This window comes from Lytechinus pictus, chromosome 7 (genome assembly GCF_037042905.1).
Source record: "Lytechinus pictus isolate F3 Inbred chromosome 7, Lp3.0, whole genome shotgun sequence".
Taxonomy (NCBI): domain Eukaryota; kingdom Metazoa; phylum Echinodermata; class Echinoidea; order Temnopleuroida; family Toxopneustidae; genus Lytechinus; species Lytechinus pictus.
The window spans coordinates 20,814,533-20,821,053 of record NC_087251.1 but is presented as its reverse complement, the minus strand read 5'-3'; positions in this window follow the sequence as shown (position 1 = coordinate 20,821,053).

Sequence of the window (6,521 nt, the reverse complement as noted above, 5' to 3'; positions counted from 1 at the left end):
TGAACGTCTTGTCTGCTTGTGCTATCCTATTAAAGAAAATATTGAAGAGCAACAAGGAACCTGGATTAGATCCTCTGTGAGCAGATCACACTTCTTGGACCTGTTGCAGCCCAATGACTGCTGACATATTAAAACACTGTTTGCATGAAAAAAAAACAATGGCAAGAGGAAATTGAGGGTAGTTGCCTAACCTGAGCCAGGCAAATACCCAATCAGCCCAAGGAGTTACAGAACAACCTCCCTACTCTCACACATACAATCCCTTTGAAAGGTTTCTGCTTAACCGCATTGTTCCCTTTGTGACCGAGTTCCTCATTCAAGTAGGCAAGATTCAGGCCAGGAAAGTCCTTTACTTATCAAGTACTGAATCGGACTCAGTACATCAGATGATTTGAGGAAGGTCTGAAAACTGGAGCAACCTTTTTTTTACTTCTCTGCAGCTTATATATGAACCACTTAATCATAGGGTAGGTCTACTTACGAGAAAAGTCATTGTGATGACAAAGGACGTCAAGTTTACAAGGCTAATTCAGAACATGACCTCAAACCGGTAGTTTGTGAATCTCGGTGATTCTAGCAGCAAATTGTAAAGGCAGAAAAATGGTGCCCCACAAAGAAGTGTCCTTGCCCAAATACACAAACGACCAACTAATCCACCCAAACACCAAGAGCTACCCATACTGATGAACTGTGCATTACCTCATAGAATCACTCTTTTGAAGAGGTGGAAAAAAACATTCAGTGATGCTCTGGCATATCTGGCTCTTTACTATCCAGAGAAAACCCAACTTAGCGTCTTCCACCCTAACAATAGAGATGCAGACCGGAAACTGCTGGTCAGATGGTGTTGAAACTTGAAAGTGAATGAAACACGCCAGCAAGCCTGTCTACCTTGATGTAACTCTTGCGTACAAAGAACATTTTGCCGAGACAAAGGCAAAAGCTGGAGAAAGGAATAACATCAAAAAGAGGCTTGCTAACACGATATGGGGAGCAGATGCCAAACCATCCGTTCAATAGCTCTGCTGTATGCTACATGTTTAACCCAGTCCTGAATGCTGCTTGCAGAGCAATTTCCGACTGTCTGCTACCAAAAAGAGTAGATGATCTTTACCTACTGTGTGACACAGTCCCCCACACATAGAGGTATCAGCATGGGTTGAAAAACAAGCAAAAAAATATGCCCTTCTTCTTCCACTCTTTAACTATGAACCTGCCCAAAAAAGACTCGAATCAAGACGGTTTCCTTCACTTGACTGAATCCCTTGATGGCTATGCACATAGTCAAAGGATCCCCTTATATTGGTCAAACCACCTCCAGTCTGTGACGCAAAAGCTTTCCATGTGACCTAGCGAATCACGCCCCCAAGTTCAAGTGACGAATGGTCATTCTGACTATGTCTTAATCGCATATGGTCTGGAACAGGGAGGTGCAAAGTCCTTAATATGCAGTTCGGGGCTACAGCAGGGATGCAGACACTATCTACGACTGAGGGGAGGATCAGACAGTGCATCACCTTTTGGTCTGCCCCCCCCCCCCCTACCAGAGCCATGCGCTGCCAAAGATCTGGAGTCGTTCAACCCAAAAGCCAGATCTTGCTTGAACCCTCTACTACACAGGACTTGTGTAGTGACCCGAGAAGATGGGCATAGAGCAAATATAGCCCTTTAAAATCATGTAGTATACTATGACCAAAGGGAGCCTAGGGGTGCAGGAGTTTGTTTTTAAGGGGGTATGTAGATATGGGGTAAGATTGTTAGCATCGAATGTCTTTGCTCTTTCACCTTAAAACACTAACAATCAGAATATAGGCACCGTTTTCAGCAAAGTTTTAGCCTAATAACCGACAACCCCATCAGGAGCCAATCAAGTCCCTGCCCCATCCCCCATCTAACAACCCATGAGCAAATAATCATTTTTTCCCCAAAATGTCAGATTACCATAAATAGGTGTCTTTTACCAGTAAGATAATTAATGACACACTTCTTCTTAGGTCATTAAAGATGTCATATCCTGTTAATGGTACAAGAATTACATGTAGCTTTCCTGTGAAAAGACTCTCGTGCAGTGGCAAAGGCAGTGGCAGTTCATAGCTCTAGTAGGAGGGAGCAGACACAAAAGTGTTGTATCCTATGATCATCCTTACAGTTGCAGGAAGTTACTCCATCCCTATTATAGCCCCATAGGCTATTCAAACAAGGTCAGGTAGGCTATATATTCTTCACTTGGACCTGGATAGTGATGTACTAAGTCCATAGGTGATATTGTGCATCACAGACTGGAGATTGTTAAACCAGAGGGTGACGCTTTCATGCGTGCAGAGTCATCAAGGGATTCTGTTGAGTCTCTTGGCAGGTTCATGGTTGACGAGTGGAATACTATGTTCTTGATTTTTTTTTTCTTTTATCTGTGGTGATGACTTCTCTTCTGACGTACGGTGGGGCAATAATACAGAGTAGGTAAAGATTACTCACTTCTGTTAGTCGCAAACAGCCAGTGATGGCTCTGCAAGCTACATTCAAGACTTGGGGTCAATATTTAGCACCAAGGGCTGCGTACTCAGCAGTGGAGAAGCATAGAGCAAGAGCTGTGGTACAGATCTTCCAATTTAGTAAGCCTTTCTATCCTTAATGGTTTTCTTGTCCTTTTCTTGGCCTAATCAGGAATGATAGCTCAGTCGGTAGAGCGGGGGTTTCCGATTCCGGTGACCTGGATTTGATTCCCACTTGGTGCATAAGTGCTCTTTTGTAAGGCGCATCATCATTACCATGTTACCAGGTCTTGGAGAGGACATTAAGCTGTCGGTCCTCTGGTTGTTTGCTTACAAGCATTCATGCTTTCTTAGCAATCAGGTAAACAACCACCATATTAAGGCTTAAGATCCCAAGTTTTCATACTTTCATCCCTCTGATTCTTGACAGTTATCAGATTGAAAGGGACATTATAAGTGTGATTAAACTTGTGACACTATTATAGTATTAAAGTTTCAACGGAAACCTGTCGAACTCACAGCTTTGGCATCTTTGGGCTACAGCCTCCACACAGACACAACCTTGGAAGTTGGACATGCATGGATGATTAGGTATTATATGACAAGCCAGATCCATTTGTTAACCATTCCATATTCACTCGAGGAAAGTGATCTGAATATGCAGCCAAAAGCCTCTGCCAATGACTTAATTGAGTATAGGAGGTCTCTAAAATTAAAAAAAATATTTGTACAAGCCTTAGGTGAAGACTCACTTTATGATCGAAGTTTTAATCAGGGACTGTGCCTGAAGAGTAGTGTTGTCCATTATATTATATCATCAATGCTATACCTATACTGTAGCACACTAAAAAAATGTTATGTACCCAGCAATGTATCCTCCAAACCATATTATTCTCTTTTTATCTTCAACATTTAAATTTCTCTGTGAAGCTGCATGCTGTTTCATAAAGTTTAAATGCCAGGCTCATCGTACTGTTTAGAATTGGTAGACAAGCAATATACAAACAAGGATAAATGATTTTCTTTTTTAAAATAAGAGAAATGAAGTGGTGTCCTTTAATTTACCATTGCCAGTATGCATGTAGGTATATTATTTAAAGGGATGGTCCAGGCTGGATAATCTCTATATCTCAATAAATAGAGTAAAATTCACAAAGCAAAATGGTGAAAATTTAATCAAAATCGGATAACAAATAACAAAGTCATTTAATTTTAAAAAAATTTGCATTATTCCGGTGAAACAGTTCTTGGTATGTCTTTATGAATATTCATTAGGTGGGCTGATGATGTCAGATCCCTACTTGTTCTTTTGTATTTATTATATGAAATTAAAATTATTCAAAAATGTTCTACCAAGAACTAAAACAATTGGATTGACAACTGATTAAGTACATTAGTTATTTATTGCCGCAACTTATTTCATCTTAATGCAGACACATCATTTACACATGTATGAAATAATGAAACATTTATGATTTCATGTAATAACATAACAAAAAGGAAAGTGGGGATGTGACGTCATCAGCCCATCTAATGAATATTCATGCCGATATGCATATAACTGTTTCCAAAAAATATTGATAAACTTTAAAATTCAATAACTTTGTTTGTTCTCCGATTTTTAAGAAATTTTCAGCATTTAGCCTTGTGAAATTACCCTATTTATTTAGATAGAAATATTTTCAGCCTGGACCATCCCTTTACCAAATGGCACTGCACACTTAAAAATGGATTATTTTCCTCAAGATTTTTAAGGGGAAAATACATCGTTGCTAAGGTAAATAGTGTTGCTAGGCAATGGAATTGGTCAGTAGATAATGGTACAAATCCGGAACGCTGTTTGCCTATCGATAACAAACAATCATATGTTAATTTTCTCAATATTTTTACTCTATGGCACAACTTCCTGAGCACATTTGGCCGAGATGAAGAGTGGTATCATTGCCGTTGCAAGGAAATATTGTTTCTAGGCAACACATTTGTCTCCATGGAAGCTATAAAATAGTCAGTTTGTTGAATGATTATTGAAAACAAGGTTGTATGCATCTATATGTTAATTGTGTCAGTATTGTTGCTCATAATGGACTATTTTTCCACAGATTTGTCCAGGGAGAAGAGGTTTAACATAGTCGTTGCTATGGAAAATAGTCGTTGCTAGGCAATAAATTGGTATCCATGGGTAATATGAAATGGTCATTTTGCTGTTGTTCTATTGAAGACAAGATACTGCATGTTAATTGATCAGGTATCATTAACTCAATCAACTTTTTCACCACAAAATAATATAATGTATGTGACTTGTATACGTATGTGTATCAATGCAGTCAAAATGAACAATAATATGGCGATTTGTACGATGTGAAGGGATATGTCAGGTAGAGCTTAGCAAATTTATTTGAGGTTCGCAATGGCTAAAATGGGGGTTTTCAGTTCTTTTTATTATTTTTCAATAATACTTTACAAAATTTCTTTGGTGCAACTTATTTGGTTTAATTTAACCTAGTTAAAAAGTTAAAAGTTAGGTTTGAAATGGAAAAATAAGTGGTTTACTTAAGGAGCTAAATGGTTGCTAAGGAAAGTTTTGTTGCTAGGCAACAATTTCTGAGAAAATGTTCATAAAATTCATGCTAAGTTGTTTTTCAGTAAGTCTTCTTACAATATATAGTCGATATATCCTTTGAAAATAAGAAAAAATACCTGATAATTTAAATTAATGAGTAAAAAATCAATATTCACAAGAAATATTCAATAAGTATGTAAAATGGGCGTGGCTTATTCAAGGCTGGTTTCCATGGTGATGCTACACATTACGGCATTTTTAATGCCCAATTCCGAAAAATTCAGAAAATTTCCTTTAATTTGATGAATGATTTTGCTATGATCCAGCCGGGGGGATTAAAGTCAAGAAATAAGGCACTTTTGGGCTTCTGGCCGCTCACCTATATATTATAGGTACGGGAATCGGAGGGAGGTTATTGTTCTGCCGAGGGGAAAAAATATTATAGATGATGATTGATTGATGATGATGGTGATGATGGGGATGATGGTCATGATGATGTTGATAGTGGCAGTGGTAGTGTTGGTGGTGGAAGTTTGATGGTGGTGGTGGTGCAGATGATGATGATGAAGATGTTGGTGATGAAAATGCAGTTACATAATGATGAAGAATATGATACTGATGCCTGCATGCTGATGATTGATGATGATGGTATATGCCTAATGAAATGATCCATATTGTGATAGGAAATTAATAAAGGTATTGTGAAAAATAAAAAGAGATTGGAAAAAGAACAAGAAAAATGTGATTCATTGAAGTAAAAGAAAAAATGCTCTCCTTAAGACTACCTGTTTCGTCAAATGTTTACAAGTTCAAAAGTAGTAGAATACCATTTACTTTCTTTCTTTCCACTAGGCCCTATCTTCCCTAGCTCTTCTCGATCTCTCACACACTTGCTCTTCCCCCTTTTCTTGTTCTCTCTCTCTCTCTCTATCCCCCTCTCCTTTTGTCTTCTTCTCTTTCCTGTTTGTGATGTATTCTCTTCATCATCATCTTTTGTGGCTTTTGCTCACTATTTTGGATATGAACATCTTAATGATGCATTATTTTGATGCAAAGCTATTAATAAATAAATTTGTCATAGCTAGAAAAGCCCTTAAATATATCATTGTCCATGGAGCTTTAATATTTTTCTTTGTTTGAACTTTCTCTCTGGACTTTCTCATAATCTCTGAGCAGATCATTTGACTTCATTTCAATACCAGTTTACATTGTTTTCATCAAACAAGTGTTAATGGTCCTATAATTCTTATAAATAATGACTTCATTTCCAGTCAAATAATTTGACAAATTATGCAAAATGAATATTGCAATTCAGATAAAGTTATTATTGTTACCATTTACCACTATTTTTATCATTAAAATGTTATTGATATTATTATTATTACTGTCATTATTATCATTATTATTATTATTATATCATTATTATCATTATTATAACCATCATCATCATTATGAACTTTGTTATTATT